We start from the raw sequence: 16755 nt of genomic DNA on the forward strand, positions 1-16755 counted from the left end.
TGCATTTTGGTGAGCCGGTAATACTGTCAGTGGGTGACAGACCTTCAAATGCATAAAAACAAGTCAAACAATTGTATTATTCAGGTATTCCGTAAAGAAGCATAGCAACATTACACTTGAACGAGCATATTTGTTAGGCTATATTATTAATTGGAAGTGCATTTTATGTGAATATTATTTATAATAACTAAATATATAGTTCAAGAAATGATCTGATTTAAAATAACTACTTTCTTTCCTTCACTTTTGTCTTGTAATACACAAAGATACGAGCCCTAAAGGGACCCTTTCCCTGAGGAAGCAACTACAATTCGAGCCCTATGCTCAAGCCTTACCAGAGTTGGTGTATCACAGTGAACTAGACATCCCATTCAACATTATATGCAAAAGGGAAAAATACACCAAACGAACATTTAGCAGAAAGAGACTAAGTAAAAATGTACATTTACATTACATTTATTCATTTAGCAGACGCTTTTATCCAAAGCGACTTCCAAGAGAGAGCTTTACAAAGTGCATAGGTCACTGATAATAACAACAAGATAGCCCCACAGCATTACAAGTAGTCAAAAACAAGAAGTACACATTGTGAACAACCAAAAAATAGTGCTAAAGGGAAGAAACCATAAGAGCATGTAGTTAAACAAGTTAAAATTACATAACATTAATCTCTAAGTGCAAGTGTACCTGTAGGAAAGCATTACAAATAGGAATAACTCAAATAGAATACAACAGTTTAAATCAGCTACCACTAACCAACAAGAGCAACAGTCTAAGCAAGAGTCATTGTGATCCTTGAGGAAACTTGCGTTGGGTTCAGCAAACCATTCTTAAGTACCATTGTACTCCCGGAACAAGTTTGTCTTGAGCCTTCTCTTGAAGGTGGAGAGACAGTCCGTGTCTCAAATGTATAGTGTGTGATACACACATAGCTGGCAAGTTGCTAGTTTCTGCTGACAGGCAAATGGATGAAAACCTCTGACTGCATATCCGTGGTAGGGATTAGGTTGCTTCAGAGGCAAAGTACCATTTCAATAGCTTCAGGGACTAGTCAGCTAAATCTCCCATCCCAAATCAGTCTACCATCTCCAGTCAGATCGGGCTACCATCTCCAGCCAGCTCAGTCTCCCATCATCAGCCAGCTCATGGTCTCTTCACCAGCCAGTTCAGTCTACAGTACACTCAACAAGTATTAGAAACAACACAGCTTACACTCTCCAACTGCAACACATTATACAATCAGATGTTAAAAACAACCTCTCACTCAAATTTTATATGTTACTTTTGACAGGGTTTGACAATATTTATTTAAAGCTCAGCAGCCTTGTATTACTGTTATTTCGGAGCCGGAAGCTTGTAGTCTAGCTTCTTGACACATGATCCTGTTATGAACAATTTGATTTGCTAACAAGATGATATACCAGTTCTGGTTGCTTGGACAGTTTAGGTAGCTAAATTGGAAATGTATATTCTGACTGCAGACAATCAGTTTGGTTTTAAAAGAAAACATGGTACTGATCTCTGTATCTATGCTCTGAAGGAGATTGTCTCAGGTACACAAGTCTTAATTAATCTGTATTTGTATGCTTTATTGATGCTTACAAAGCTTTCGATCGAATTTGTCATGAAAAACTGTTTATGAAGCTAATAGCGAGAGGTGTCCCTAAACCTCTTGTGAGGATTTTGGTGTTCTGGTATGCCAATCAAACTTTTCATGTTAAATGGGACAATGTTGTATCAGCTCCTTAACGGAGTTCGACAAGGAGGAATTTGATTTCCCTTTTTGTTTAATATGGATATGGACGACTTATCAAGCCAGCTGAATAAGACAAATACAGGCTGTCTTGTTGGTGAATCTATTGTCAATCATCTGATGTACGCAGATGATCTGGTTCCACTCAGCCTGTTGCAACAGATGCTATGGGTGTGCTCTCAGTATGGCTTAGATCATGATATAAAATATAATGCAAAGAAAAGCCACATAATGATAGTCAGAAGTAATCAGGACAGGAAATTAACCTTCCCTACCTTTTATTTATCTGGCAGTCCCCTTGGTGTTTGTGAGGAAATAAAATATCTGGGCCATGTCATTTCTGATGATTGGACAGATGACAACGATATGTATCAACAGCGCTGTCAAATATATTCTCAGGCCAGTATGTTATTAAGGACGTTTTCTATGTGCTCAGATTCAGTTAAATGTTCCCTGTTTAGAACCTACATAACACCATTGTACACTGCTCATTTGTGGTCTATGTAGAGGAAAAGGAGTATACAGATACTGAAAGTAGCCTACAATGATGCTTTTAGATTGCTACTTAATGTGCCTAGGTGGCATAGTGCTGGTCAGTTGTTTCTGTCTAAGCACGTACCAACCTGTAAGGCACTCCTGAGACAACTGATGTATGGTTTCATGTGTCGACTGGACAAGTCTGAGAACTGAATAGTAGAGGCCCTGGTCAACCCTCTAAAGAGCTGCTATCGATTACTTGGAACTTAAGACTACATTGGCACAAAAGTCTTCATACTTTTTATGCACTGTATTATCTATGTTTTATGTTTTCGTTTTACTCTCTTTTTTATAGCTCTATGTCTGTTATTTTATGTGGAACTTGGCGTCTGAAATAAAGATTTATATATATATAAATACATATATATATATCAATGTTTCAGGATTTGTATAACTTTTTACCATTGCATACAAAATCGGAAATGCAATACTAAAAAGATCAGCTTTTGTTAAGAGATCCAAGATTACAAGATCCACAAGGCCTTGGCTAGAAACCAAGGAATGAGTGGGGGCTTGGTCAGCCCACACTCTCCTGAAATGTTGCGTGTGCGTCTTGCCAAGCCCGCGCGTGTGTAAGGGAAGGCTGAGTGTGTGAGGATGTGGAGCACGCGCGGGCAGGAGGAGGGGAGACATTCATTGGAAATTTGGCTAGAAATTAGCCAAGCAAGCATGTTTCAAATATTCACCAAAAATCGACCTTTGATCTTACAGTCAACTTTTTCACAGATTTGTGTTATAAACATTCTCAAGAGTCTTCATATGAACTTGTGATTGAATCAGAGTATCAGTTTTTGACTGGCTGATGTGTAAAGCATTATTTTAGCGTTAGCGATAAGTTCAATTTGCTTTATATCAATCATTTTTGGAGATATGAAGTTGCCTTTGCACACGGTAACATGTTGTAGTGTCTTCCATCGATATACCAAGTTTCGTGTTGATATCTCAAAGATTTGCTGAGACATGACTTCACATCCTGTTTGGCGGCTTTTCTGATGAATTTGATTGGCTGTACCGGACAAACGGTTGTGAGGATCAAAATTATTTTCGATAACTTTTGTGAGGCTTGGTCTGAAGATCATCTCTGGTAACTTTGAAGAAGATATGACAAAAATTGTAGGAGGAGTAGGCTTTCAAAGGTTTTTGATAAAACCAGAAGTAGCGGAAAATCTATATAACCGGAAATTGACGCCATGGGGTGCGTTGAACTCGGCTTGAACCAGGGAATCCAATGGTACCTCATTTTTGAAAATGGGTCATACGGTTCAAAAGTTGCGTGTGTAAACACAAGTCCAACTTTGACCCGTTGGTGGCGCTGGAGTGGTCTAATGGGAGACATGAAACTTGGTGTAGGTATAGAATCAACTGTCCTTAATGAGTGTGCCAAATTTCACAAAAAGTTGTCGAAGTGTTCTAGGGGCTGCCATTGACTTCCATGGAACAAGAATAATAATAAATATAACTGCAAGCAGTAATGGCGGATTCCTCCAAACATTGCGAACCCTTGAAAAATTTATATTCTTGACAAATTGGAACTGTATAGAAAAATCTATGCTGCAGAATTACCAATGGGATACCAAATCTGAAATATAATACCACAAAGATCCACAAGGGCCTATATTTTAACCCAAGGAGTGAAGGGAAGGGGCTTGGTTAGCCTATCCATTCCAGAAAGCCTTTGTGCTTTAGGGCGTGGAATGTAGCGCCACCTATGGGTAATGGTGGGACAGTTGTGGTGTGGCAATTACCCTTGGTCTATACTTTCAAAAAAGCTCGACCAGAGCACACCCCCCGTTCTCAGGGTACCGAGCTTCAGCTCAGTCATGATGCTGGGATGAATGTAGGCCTATATGTAGAGACCGGGGAGACAGACACACCGGCCAGCTGCCCTGATGGGTCCGTGGTAGATCATTAATGCGGGTTGTATCCTACAACGCTCGTGGCCTCCGAGTAGGACATACTGCTGCTGATAGATCAAGACGTTTGGTGGTGGACACATTATTGGACGAGAGTGACATTGTCTGCCTTCAAGAAACCTGGATGGCCAAGCAAGATCTGGACAAATTGAACTCCCTACACAAGAACTTTCATGGTGCTGGAGAGTCCACTACCGATCTCAGCATGAGAATGGTTTGTGGGAGGATAGCTGGTGGTGTAGCTATACTGTGGAACATAAAATATGACCCAACGGTAAAGGTGGTGTGGCTTAACGTTGACTGGGCTATTGGGTTGGAGTTTAATCACAATGAAAATAAATGTACTATTGTAAATGTGTACACATCATATGAATCCTATGACCATGAGGATGAATTTCAGAACAGGTTAGCTTTTATTCAGTCCTTCATAGAGGACAATAGTTCATGTTGTGTCTATGTCATGGGTGATTTTAATGCTGACATGTCAGATAAGCGTTTTTTTTCGCACAACATCTGCAGCAGTTCTGTAATGAAACTAAATTAATGATATCAAGCGTTATTGCCTGATACAAGTTTTACCTATATAAGTGAAACGTGGCACACAACTTCCTGGCTAGACCATATTGTAACCACAGCCGATGCTCATGACTCACTGGAAAGTATAGAGATGTGTTATGGGCTGGCCACCACTGATCACGTACCAGTTGCTATGCTGCTAAATGTTGAGAGTGTACCCTTGTTGCTGGCCCCCCAAGAAAACTGGACTGGTCAAAATTGACCAAAGAGGTTATGCACAGATATTCTCTATTAACTGACAGCTTACATAGTGATGTTGCATTTTCTAGGGATGCCCTAATGTGCACGGATATGAACTGCAAGGATAAACATCATGCTGAAAAGCTCTGTGCCATGTATGATGATATTGTCAAATGTCTTTATGCTTCCAGTGAACCTTTTATTAATCACAAGAGTAAGGTCCCTAACGCACGGCCTGTCTGGAATGAGTTTGTGTCTGAGCAACATGCTGCTGCTAGAGAAGCCTTTAGAGTCTGGTCAGAGGCAGGCAGACCCAGACAGGGAGTGCTGCTTGATAACAAAAACCTCACAAATGCTAGATTTAAATATGCACTCATTTCATTAAGAGAAATGAAAACACAATGAGAGCAGACTCGCTGGCCAGAAAGATGCAGAATAACAATCTTACTGACTTCTGGAAGGAGGTCAAGATCATAAATAATAATAGAACTCCCCTCCCTTCTGATATCAAAGGGGTTAGTTGTCCAGAGAAGATTGCTGATCTATGGCATGAGCACTACAGTAAACTATTTAATTGTGTTCAAAGTAACACAGTGAGAATTGATAATGAATATAAAGGTATCTCTGCAGACTTGATAGTTAGATCAGTAGATATTTATGATGCCATCCACATGCTAGACAACAACAAAGCTTGTGGTATGGATTGCATTTCTGCAGAGCATCTAAAAAATGCCAGTTATAGACTCAGTCCATTTCTAGCCATGTGTCTCACTGGAATTATGGTTCATGGTGTTCTACCGAACTCTATTATGTCAGTACTGTTAGTGCCTGTTGTTAAAGATAAGGCTGGTAAACTGAACAGCATAGACAACTATCGACCCATTGCATTGGCCAGTATCTTGTCTAAAGTGTTTGAGAGAATTATTTGATTGAAATTGGAAATGTATATTCTGACGGCAGAAAATCAGTTTGGTTTTTAAAGAAAACATGGTACTGATCTCTGTATCTATGCTCTGAAGGAGATTGTCTCAGGTACACAAGTCTTAATTTATCTGTATTTTTATGCTTTATTGATGCTTACAAAGCTTTCGATCGAATTTGTCATGAAAAACTGTTTATGAAGCTAATAGCGAGAGGTGTCCCTAAACCTCTTGTGAGGATTTTGGTGTTCTGGTATGCCAATCAAACTTTTCATGTTAAATGGGACAATGTTGTATCAGCTCCTTTCCATGTTGGTAACGGAATTCGACAAGGAGGAATTTGATTTCCCTTTTTGTTTAATATGGATATGGACGACTTATCAAGCCAGCTGAATAAGACAAATACAGGCTGTCTTGTTGGTGAATCTATTTTCAATCATCTGATGTACGCAGATTATCTGGTTCCACTCAGCCTGTTGCAACAGATGCTATGGGTGTGCTCTCAGTATGGCTTAGATCATGATATAAAATATAATGCAAAGAAAAGCCACATAATGATAGTCAGAAGTAATCAGGACAGGAAATTAACCTTCCCTACCTTTTATTTATCTGGCAGTCCCCTTGGTGTTTGTGAGGAAATAAAATATCTGCCATGTCATTTCTGATGATTGGACAGATGACAACGATATGTATCAACAGCGCTGTAAAATATATTCTCAGGCCAGTATGTTATTAAGGACGTTTTCTATGTGCTCAGATTCAGTTTAATGTTCCCTGTTTAGAACCTACATAACACCATTGTACACTGCTCATTTGTGGTCTATGTACAGGTAAAGGAGTATACAGATACTGAAAGTAGCCTACAATGGTGCTTTTAGATTGCTACTTAATGTGCCAAGGTGGCATAGTGCTAGTCAGTTGTTTGTGTCTAAGCACGTACCAACCTGTAAGGCAATCCTGAGACAACTGATGTATGGTTTCAATGATGCTTTTAGATTGCTACTTAATGTGCCTAGGTGGCATAGTGCTGGTCAGTTGTTTCTGTCTAAGCACGTACCAACCTGTAAGGCACTCCTGAGACAACTGATGTATGGTTTCATGTGTCGACTGGACAAGTCTGAGAACTGAATAGTAGAGGCTCTGGTCAACCCTCTAAAGAGCTGCTATCGATTACTTGGAACTTAAGACTACATTGGCACAAAAGTCCTAATACTTTTTATGCACTGTATTATCTATGTTTTATGTTTTCGTTTTACTCTCTTTTTTATAGCTCTATGTCTGTTAATTTATGTGGAACTTGGCGTCTGAAATAAAGATTTATATATATATAAATACATATATATATATATCAATGTTTCAGGATTTGTATAACTTTTTACCATTGCATACAAAATCGGAAATGCAATACTAAAAAGATCAGCTTTTGTTAAGAGATCCAAGATTACAAGATCCACAAGGCCTTTGCTAGAAACCAAGGAATGAGTGGGGGCTTGGTCAGCCCACACTCTCCTGAAATGTTGCGTGTGCGTCTTGCCAAGCCCGCGCGTGTGTAAGTTAAGGCTGAGTGTGTGAGGATGTGGAGCACGCGCGGGCAGGAGGAGGGGAGACATTCATTGGAAATTTGGCTAGAAATTAGCCAAGCAAGCATGTTTCAAATATTCACCAAAAATCGACCTTTGATCTTACAGTCAACTTTTTCACAGATTTGTGTTATAAACATTCTCAAGAGTCTTCATATGAACTTGTGATTGAATCAGAGTATCAGTTTTTGACTGGCTGATGTGTAAAGCATTATTTTAGCGTTAGCGATAAGTTCAATTTGCTTTATATCAATCATTTTTGGAGATATGAAGTTGCCTTTGCACACGGTAACATGTTGTACTGTCTTCCATCGATATACCAAGTTTCGTGTTGATATCTCAAAGATTTGCTGAGACATGACTTCACATCCTGTTTGGCGGCTTTTCTGATGAATTTGATTGGCTGTACCGGACAAACGGTTGCGAGGATCAAAATTATTTTCGATAACTTTTGTGAGGCTTGGTCTGAAGATCATCTCTGGTAACTTTGAAGAAGATATGACAAAAATTGTAGGAGGAGTAGGCTTTCAAAGGTTTTTGATAAAACCGGAAATAGCGGAAAATCTACATAACCGGAAATTGACGCCATGGGGTGCGTTGAACTCGGCTTGATCCAGGGAATCCAATGGTACCTCATTTTCGAAAATGGGTCATACGGTTCAAAAGTTGCGTGTGTAAACACAAGTCCAACTTTGACCCGTTGGTGGCGCTGGAGTGGTCTAATGGGAGACATGAAACTTGGTGTAGGTATAGAATCAACTGTCCTTAATGAGTGTGCCAAATTTCACAAAAAGTTGTCGAAGGGTTCTAGGGGCTGCCATTGACTTCCATGGAACAAGAATAATAATAATAAATATAACTGCAAGCAGTAATGGCGGATTCCTCCAAACATTGCGAACCATTGAAAAATGTATAATCTTGACAAATTGGAATTGTATAGAAAAATCTATGCTGCAGAATTACCAATGGGATACCAAATCTGAAATATAATACCATCAAGATCCACAAGGGCCTTTATTTCAACCCAAGGAGTGAAGGGAGGGGGCTTGGTTAGCCTATCCATTCCAGAAAGCCTTTGTGCTTTAGGGCGTGGAATGTAGCACCACCTATGGGTAATGGTGGGACAGTTGTGGTGTGGTAATTACCCTTGGTCTATACTTTCAAAAAAGCTCGACCAGAGCACACCCCCCGCTCTCAGGGTACTGAGCTTCAGCTCAGTCATGATGCTGGGATGAATGTAGGCCTATATGTAGAGACCAGGGAGACAGACACACCGGCCAGCTGCCCTGATGGGTCCGTGGTAGATCATTAATGCGGGTTGTATCCTACAACGCTCGTGGCCTCCGAGTAGGACATACTGCTGCTGATAGATCAAGACGTTTGGTGGTGGACACATTGCTGGGCGAGAGTGACATTGTCTCTCTTCAAGAAACCTGGATGGCCAAGCAAGATCTGGACAAATTGAACTCCCTACACAAGAACTTTCATGGTGCTGGAGAGTCCACTACCGATCTCAGCATGAGAATGGTTTGTGGGAGGATAGCTGGTGGTGTAGCTATACTGTGGAACATAAAATATGACCCAACGGTAAAGGTGGTTTGGCTTAACGTTGACTGGGCTATTGGGTTGGAGTTTAATCACAATGAAAATAAATGTACTATTGTAAATGTGTACACACCATATGAATCCTATGACCATGAGGATGAATTTCAGAACAGGTTAGCTTTTATTCAGTCCTTCATAGAGGACAATAGTTCATGTAGTGTCTATGTCATGGGTGATTTTAATGCTGACATGTCAGATAAGCGTTTATTCGCACAACATCTGCAGCAGTTCTGTAATGAAACTAAATTAATTATATCAAGCGTTATTGCCTGATACAAGTTTTACCTATATAAGTGAAACGTGGCACACAACTTCCTGGCTAGACCATATTGTAACCAGAGCCGATGCTCATGACTCACTGGAAAGTATAGAGATGTTTTATGGGCTGGCCACCACTGATCACATACCAGTTGCTATGCTGCTAAATGTTGAGAGTGTACCCTTGTTGCTGGCCCCCCAAGAAAACTGGACTGGTCAAAATTGACCAAAGAGGTTATGCACAGATATTCTTTATTAACTGACAGCTTACATAGTGATGTTGCATTTTCTAGGGATGCCCTAATGTGCACGGATATGAACTGCAAGGATAAACATCATGCTGAAAAGCTCTGTGCCATGTATGATGATATTGTCAAATGTCTTTATGCTTCCAGTGAACCTTTTATTAATCACAAGAGTAAGGTCCCTAACGCACGGCCTGTCTGGAATGAGTTTGTGTCTGAGCAACATGCTGCTGCTAGAGAAGCCTTTAGAGTCTGGTCAGAGGCAGGCAGACCCAGACAGGGAGTGCTGCTTGATAACAAAAACCTCACAAATGCTAGATTTAAATATGCACTCGTTTCATTTAGAGAAATGAAAACACAATGAGAGCAGACTCGCTGGCCAGAAAGATGCAGAATAACAATCTTACTGACTTCTGGAAGGAGGTCAAGATCATAAATAATAACAGAACTCCCCTCCCTTCTGATATCAAAGGGGTTAGTTGTCCAGAGAAGATTGCTGATCTATGGCATGAGCACTACAGTAAACTATTTAATTGTGTTAAAAGTAACACAGTGAGAATTGATAATGAATATAAAGGTATCTCTGCAGACTTGATAGTTAGATCAGTAGATATTTATGATGCCATCCACATGCTAGACAACAACAAAGCTTGTGGTAAGGATTGCATTTCTGCAGAGCATCTAAAAAATGCCAGTTATAGACTCAGTCCATTTCTAGCCATGTGTCTCACTGGAATTATGGTTCATGGTGTTCTACCGAACTCTATTATGTCAGTATTGTTAGTGCCTGTTGTTAAAGATAAGGCTGGTAAACTGAACAGCATAGACAACTATCGACCCATTGCATTGGCCAGTATCTTGTCTAAAGTGTTTGAGAGAATTATTTGATTGAAATTGCAAATGTATATTCTGACTGCAGAAAATCAGTTTGGTTTTAAAAGAAAACATGGTACTGATCTCTGTATCTATGCTCTGAAGGAGATTGTCTCAGGTACACAAGTCTTAATTCATCTGTATTTTTATGCTTTATTGATGCTTACAAAGCTTTGGATCGAATTTGTCATGAAAAACTGTTTATGAAGCTAATAGCGAGAGGTGTCCCTAAACCTCTTGTGAGGATTTTGGTGTTCTGGTATGCCAATCAAACTTTTCATTTTAAATGGGACAATGTTGTATCAGCTCCTTTCCATGTTGGTAACGGAGTTCGACAAGGAGGAATTTGATTTCCCTTTTTGTTTAATATGGATATAGACGACTTATCAAGCCAGCTGAATAAGACAAATACAGGCTGTCTTGTTGGTGAATCTATTGTCAATCATCTGATGTACGCAGATAATCTGGGTCCACTCAGCCTGTTGCAACAGATGCTATGGGTGTGCTCTCAGTATGGCTTAGATCATGATATAAAATATAATGCAAAGAAAAGCCACATAATGATAGTCAGAAATAATCAGGACAGGAAATTAACCTTCCCTACCTTTTATTTATCTGGCAGTCCCCTTGGTGTTTGTGAGGAAATAAAATATCTGGGACATGTCATTTGTGATGATTGGACAGATGACAACGATATGTATCAACAGCGCTGTCAAATATATTCTCAGGCCAGTATGTTATTAAGGACGTTTTCTATGTGCTCAGATTCAGTCAAATGTTCCCTGTTTAGAACCTACATAACACCATTGTACACTGCTCATTTGTGGTCTATGTACAGGAAAAGGAGTATACAGATACTGAAAGTAGCCTACAATGATGCTTTTAGATTGCTACTTAATGTGCAAAGGTGGCATAGTGCTAGTCAGTTGTTTGTGTCTAAGCACGTACCAACCTGTAAGGCAATCCTGAGACAACTGATGTATGGTTTCAATGATGCTTTTAGATTGCTACTTAATGTGCCTAGGTGGCATAGTGCTGGTCAGTTGTTTCTGTCTAAGCACGTACCAACCTGTAAGGTACTCCTGACACAACTGATGTATGGTTTCATGTGTCGACTGGACAAGTCTGAGAACTGAATAGTACAGGCTCTGGTCAACCCTCTAAAGAGCTGCTATTGATTACTTGGAACTTAAGACTACATTGGCACAAAAGTCTTCATACTTTTTATGCACTGTATTATCTATGTTTTATGTTTTTGTTTTACTCCCTTTTTTATAGCTCTATGTCCGTTATTTTATGTGGAACTTGGCGTCTGAAATAAAGATTTATATATATATAAATACATATATATATATATCAATGTTTCAGGATTTGTATAACTTTTTACCATTGCATACAAAATCGGAAATGCAATACCAAAAAGATCAGCTTTTGTTAAGAGTTCCAAGATTACAAGATCCACAAGGCCTTTGCTAGAGAGTAAGGAATGAGTGGGGGCTTGGTCAGCCCACACTCTCCTGAAATGTTGCGTGTGCGTCTTGCCAAGCCCGCGCGTGTGTAAGTTAAGGCTGAGTGTGTGAGGATGTGGAGCACGCGCGGGCAGGAGGAGGGGAGACATTCATTGGAAATTTGGCTAGAAATTAGCCAAGCAAGCATGTTTCAAATATTCACCAAAAATCGACCTTTGATCTTACAGTCAACTTTTTCACAGATTTGTGTTATAAACATTCTCAAGAGTCTTCATATGAACTTGTGATTGAATCAGAGTATCCGTTTTTGACTGGCTGATGTGTAAAGCATTATTTTAGCGTTAGCGATAAGTTCAATTTGCTTTATATCATTCATTTTTGGAGATATGAAGTTGCCTTTGCACACGGTAACATGTTGTAGGGTCTTCCATCGATATACCAAGTTTCGTGTCTATATCTCAAAGATTTGCTGAGACATGACTTCACATCCTGTTTGGCGGCTTTTCTGATGAATTTGATTGGCTGTACCGGACAAACGGTTGTGAGGATCAAAATTATTTTCGATAACTTTTGTGAGGCTTGGTCTGAAGATCATCTCTGGTAACTTTGAAGAAGATATGACAAAAATTGTAGGAGGAGTAGGCTTTCAAAGGTTTTTTATAAAACCGGAAATAGCGGAAAATCTATATAACCGGAAATTGACGCAATGGGGTGCGTTGAACTCGGCTTGATCCAGGGAATCCAATGGTACCTCATTTTTGAAAATTGGTCATACGGTTCAAAAGTTGCGTGTGTAAACACAAGTCCAACTTTGACCCGTTGGTGGCGCTGGAGTGGTCTAATGGGAGACATGAAACTTGGTGTAGGTATAGAATCAACTGTCCTTAATGAGTGTGCCAAATTTCACAAAAAGTTGTCGAAGGATTCTAGGGGCTGCCATTGACTTCCATGGAACAAGAATAATAATAATAATAAAACTAACAATAACAATAGGTTTCCTCCTGACGGAGGAATCCTAAATATAACTGCAAGCAGTAATGGCGGATTCCTCCAAACATTGCGAACCATTGAAAAATGTATATTCTTGACAAATTGGAACTGTATAGAAAAATCTATGCTGCAGAATTACCAATGGGATACCAAATCTGAAATATAATACCACCAGGATCCACAAGGGCCTTTATTTCAACTCAAGGAGTGAAGGGAGGGGGCTTGGTTAGCCTATCCATTCCAGAAAGCCTTTGTGCTTTAGGGCGTGGAATGTAGCGCCACATATGGGTAATGGTGGGACAGTTGTGGTTTGGTAATTACCCTTGGTCTATACTTTCAAAAAAGCTCGAGCAGAGAATACCCCCCGCTCTCAGGGTACCGAGCTTCAGCTCAGTCATGATGCTGGGATGAATGTAGGCCTATATGTAGAGACCAGGGAGACAGACACACCGGCCAGCTGCCCTGATGGGTCCGTGGTAGATCATTAATGCGGGTTGTATCCTACAACGCTCGTGGCCTCCGAGTAGGACATACTGCTGCTGATAGATCAAGACGTTTGGTGGTGGACACATTGCTGGACGAGAGTGACATTGTCTGCCTTCAAGAAACCTGGATGACCAAGCAAGATCTGGACAAATTGAACTCCCTACACAAGAACTTTCATGGTGCTGGAGAGTCCACTACCGATCTCAGCATGAGAATGGTTTGTGGGAGGATAGCTGGTGGTGTAACTATACTGTGGAACATAAAATATGACCCAACGGTAAAGGTGGTGTGGCTTAACGTTGACTGGGCTATTGGGTTGGAGTTTAATCACAATGAAAATAAATGTACTATTGTAAATGTGTACACACCATATGAATCCTATGACCATGAGGATGAATTTCAGAACAGGTTAGCTTTTATTCAGTCCTTCATAGAGGACAATAGTTCATGTTGTGTCTATGTCATGGGTGATTTTAATGCTGACATGTCAGATAAGTGTTTATTCGCACAACATCTGCAGCAGTTCTGTAATGAAACTAAATTAATTATATCAAGCGTTATTGCCTGATACAAGTTTTACCTATATAAGTGAAACGTGGCACACAACTTCCTGGCTAGACCATATTGTAACCACAGCCGATTCTCATGACTCACTGGAAAGTATAGAGATGTGTTATGGGCTGGCCACCACTGATCACATACCAGTTGCTATGCTGCTAAATGTTGAGAGTGTACCCTTGTTGCTGGCCCCCCAAGAAAACTGGACTGGTCAAAATTGACCAAAGAGGTTCGGCACAGATATTCTCTATTAACTAATTCTCGGATATGAACTGCAAGGATAAACATAATGCTGAAAAGCTCTGTGCCATGTATGATGATATTGTCAAATGTCTTTATGCTTCCAGTGAACCTTTTATTAATCACAAGAGTAAGGTCCCTAACGCACGGCCTGTCTGGAATGAGTTTGTGTCTGAGCAACATGCTGCTGCTAGAGAAGCCTTTAGAGTCTGGTCAGAGGCAGGCAGACCCAGACAGAGAGTGCTGCTTGATAACAAAAACCTCACAAATGCTAGATTTAAATATGCACTCGTTTCATTAAGAGAAATGAAAACACAATGAGAGCAGACTCGCTGGCCAGAAAGATGCAGAATAACAATCTTACTGACTTCTGGAAGGAGGTCAAGATCATAAATAATAACAGAACTCCCCTCCCTTCTGATATCAAAGGGGTTAGTTGTCCAGAGAAGATTGCTGATCTATGGCATGAGCACTACAGTAAACTATTTAATTGTGTTCAAAGTAACACAGTGAGAATTGATAATCAATATAAAGGTATCTCTGCAGACTTGATAGTTAGATCAGTAGATATTTATGATGCCATCCACATGCTAGACAACAACAAAGCTTGTGGTATGGATTCCATTTCTGCAGAGCATCTAAAAAATGCCAGTTATAGACTCAGTCCATTTCTAGCCATGTGTCTCACTGGAATTATGGTTCATGGTGTTCTACCGAACTCTATTATGTCAGTACTGTTAGTGCCTGTTGTTAAAGATAAGGCTGGTAAACTGAACAGCATAGACAACTGTAGCGCCTCTAGTTTGGTGGATTTGTAATGAGAGGTGGCTAACCTGAGTTCGTTAGTAATTGTTACTAACTTAAACCAATTTAACATATGAAAAAAACAATACAACCAACTGTTAAACAAAAACAGGAAAGATTTACTTCAGACAAAAAATCAGTTCTTCAGTTATTGGTTCAACATTTACATGACATCGTAATGCACATGGACACACAGTACAAACTAGCCGGCAATGCTAACTACACGAATACCTTAATTCAGTACAGTTCTACGGTGCAGGCCTGAGTGTAGCTCGTGTGCGTTGTAGCCGTAAACAAAATGGCTGTTTCGCCAGGATGGCACAAAATAACAAGGAGCTGGTACCTCGGATCAGCAGTGCGGTAGCACACGCACTGCGGCAGAAGGGCGGCAGCAGGTGAAGGAGAGACCGACCAAATACTCTCGTGGATTTACGAGACGAACCAACTCAGGAAGAAGACTGAGGACGACGACAATCCCGACCTCCACCGGCTCCAACCTGGCACTCGCTGTCGCTAGTCTGGCGGCAAAGCCCGTGCTTAATCCAAAACCGCCAACAGCCAAACTCCTCTTTCTGGGTTATTGTTGTTGGTTGAGATATTCACCCAACAATATAAACATAACACCACTAATGATAATATAAAATCTTCACTCTTGGTATTTTACCGTACGCTACAATTTTCTTCTCCCTCCAACTCCTCCGCTCGCTCTGTCTTTTTCTACTCCAACCTCATCTACCCCAACTTCCCGTGTTACCCTGCCCTTTGACCTCAAACCGGATTGGCTTAACATCATAATCAAAATTAAAGCAACAACATAGATTCACAAAACATTCATCTTACTCTCTTCATATTTGTAACCGGTACATTTTAACATGCGTTTTTTAAACAACAGATATACATTTCCAAATGCTGTATTCAGTAAAACATGAACAATATGCATTTCTCATCAAATCAAAATCATACTCTCAAACCTTAAAGTCTATTTATTAAACTATGAACTTAAGTATTATGTATTCAAACTTTTATATTTATGTAATAGGATTGTTTCAACAGAAATGTTTACCACCCGGGCTACACAACTATCGACCCATTGCATTGGCCAGTATCTTGTCTAAAGTGTTTGAGAGAATTATTTGATTGAAATTGGAAATGTATATTCTGACTGCAGAAAATCAGTTTGGTTTTAAAAGAAAACATGGTACTGATCTCTGTATCTATGCTCTGAAGGAGATACACAAGTCTTAATTCATCTGTATTTTTATGCTTTATTGATGCTTACAAAGCTTTCGATCGAATTTGTCATGAAAAACTGTTTATGAAGCTAATAGCGAGAGGTTTCCCTAAACCTCTTGTGAGGATTTTGGTGTTCTGGTATGCCAATCAAACTTTTCATGTTAAATGGGACAATGTTGTATCAGCTGCTTTCCATGTTGGTAACGGAGTTCGACAAGGAGGAATTTGATTTCCCTTTTTGTTTAATATGGATATGGACGACTTATCAAGCCAGCTGAATAAGACAAATACAGGCTGTCTTGTTGGTGAATCTATTGTCAATCATCTGATGTACGCAGATTATCTGGTTCCACTCAGCCTGTTGCAACAGATGCTATGGGTGTGCTCTCAGTATGGCTTAGATCATGATATAAAATATAATGCAAAGAAAAGCCACATAATGATAGTCAGAAGTAATCAGGACAGGAAATTAACCTTCCCTACCTTTTATTTATCTGGCAGTCCCCTTGGTGTTTGTGAGGAAATAAAATATCTG

Source organism: Hypomesus transpacificus, chromosome 17 (genome assembly GCF_021917145.1).
Source record: "Hypomesus transpacificus isolate Combined female chromosome 17, fHypTra1, whole genome shotgun sequence".
NCBI lineage: Eukaryota > Metazoa > Chordata > Actinopteri > Osmeriformes > Osmeridae > Hypomesus > Hypomesus transpacificus.